Below are 2,387 nucleotides of genomic sequence, written 5' to 3' on the forward strand. Positions count from 1 at the left end.
GGGCGCGGGGACGCCATGTGGCAGGACGCGAGTGGAGGGGAGCAGCGGCGGGGTGATGTGGCGGCTTGGGAGTGGCCGGAGCGACGTGGCGGCGGCAGTGGACACGTCCGACGCGGAGGCGGACATGTCCGGCGGCAGGGAGGAGCGGGGCTAGGGTTGGACTACGCGAAAAATCGGAGGGGATCACATATTTGTAGGTAGAGGGAGCTAGGAGAGTCCAAATGAGGAGCGGTTTTCGCCCACACGATCGTGATCGAACGACCGAGAGCATGGAGGGGAGTTAGATGGGTTTTGGGCCACTTTGGAAGGCGTGTTGGTCTGCAAAGAGAAAGGGGGGGTTTTACGGTTACCCGGTTAACCGTTGGAGTATCAAACGACCTCCAAATGGCACGAAACTTGACAGGCGGTCTATCGGTGCTATACCAAGGCCGCTTGGCAAACCTCGGGCCATTCCGAGAAAGTTTAACACCCACGCACAATGAGAGACAAAAGGGGAACGCCAGAGGACATAGGAGTGCCGGATTGCAAAACGGACAAGGGGGAAAATGTTCGGATGCATGAAACAAACATGTATGCAAAATGAAATGCACATGATGACATGATAAAATGCAACACGCAAACAAATGACATGGCAACAATGACGAATAACTGGAAGACACCTGGCGCATCGAATCCGGGGCGTTACAACACTCCTCCACTAACAAGAGATCTCGTCCCGAGATCTTAGGACCGAGACGGAAGGGAAAAGGGATGATGTGAAACAAGAACTCAAAAGAAGAAGCACAGAGTCGAGAGCACTCGAGAAGAAGAGAGGAACGACAAGAATGACGAGAATCAAAAGCTCACAGAATCAGATAGACTATGAAACCACTCCGGTTAGAACGAGATAAGAAAATGAATAAGATTGGAAGGATTTAGGCAGCACTCCAGTTAAAACATGGAGGAATAGAACACGAACTTCACAAGAAGGGATGGCACTTGACGAGATGAACAACACAATGCCTCCGGAAGAATTGAAATAGAATGAAAACAATTTAGAAGGAAGGATTGAACGAATTTGAATATCTGAGAAGAACGAAGAAATGCAAAACTCCATTTCAAAAGCATATGGAGAATTAATTATACTTCGAGACGTGAGAAGAAAAGATGCTTGAATTTCTCCAACAAAATCTTGATGAACTCTTGAAAAATGAATTAAATCATGAAGAACCACCATGAAGAACTCCGGTAACAAAAGGATGACGAGATAAAATGAAGGATGAAAGAATAGATGAGCGTTGCGATGATTTATATGGAGGTTCCGACGAGATGGTCGAGGAAAATTTGAACTTCGGAAAAGAAAAGATGAAAAACACTAGGAAATAGAATTTATTCCTCACGAACAAACTCTGAAGATAGGGATTACTTGCGTGGATAAAATAAGAATAAGATTTATTGTATGCTTATCCTTCATCAAATTAAATTGATGAGAAGCGATGGATTTTGCATACTACTTATTCTTCTTGAAAAGGATTAGGGAAATATGACACAAAACTTGAGAGAGTCTTCATGAACCACCGGTAGGATTGGAAGGAACGAATGAATATATGTGAAAAGAACGGAAATAAATCTTGAACGAACCACCGTAAGAATTTGGAAATGACTGATGAAAGAGAATGAATCACCGAGAAGAATTAGGAGAACAAATATTCTAGAGGGGATTTAGATGCAAAAGAACAAAGAGATCATGAGCTGATTAAAGAACACTTGAACGAAGCACCGGGATAAATAGAGAACGATAACTGGAATGATGGCCTCCGGTGGAAAGAAACAGAAATCAACTCCTGACATACTCCGGATAGGTGAGAAAAGGAATATCTGACAAATGGAATAAATCGAGAGGATAACATGAAGCTAGAACCACGAATCTTCGAGAGAACAGACAAGATTTAGAGGAAAAACTCTTCTTCGGTAATCAAAAGACGACGAGAAAAAACCACCAAAATTACTGGGATACTCCGGGAGAATGAAAAATGAAGAGGTTGAGCCAACAATGAAATGATTTGAAATCGATCTTGGAAAGGCATGTGACTGATGAAATCCATTCTTACGTCACACTTGAAAAGAATTGAGAATAACTCCGGGAGAAATTAGAAGAGTCAGGTAAGATCCTGGAAAAAGACCTGTGGGTTAGGGCCCACTGAAGAGAAAAACACCGTTGAAAAGGATTGTTGAAAAGATACAAGAAGCACCGGAACAATTGAAATATTTGAATGAGGTGAAAACCTTGAATTAATTCGAACACAGACGAATCTCCTGAGATGTCTTGGGCACTCTGGAAGGATAAATTGGCGACAGGCGCACGAGCAGGGAAAACACTTGATCTGAGGAAAAAATATAATCACTAC

This window comes from Triticum aestivum, chromosome 6B, assembly GCF_018294505.1.
Source record: "Triticum aestivum cultivar Chinese Spring chromosome 6B, IWGSC CS RefSeq v2.1, whole genome shotgun sequence".
Lineage (NCBI taxonomy): Eukaryota > Viridiplantae > Streptophyta > Magnoliopsida > Poales > Poaceae > Triticum > Triticum aestivum.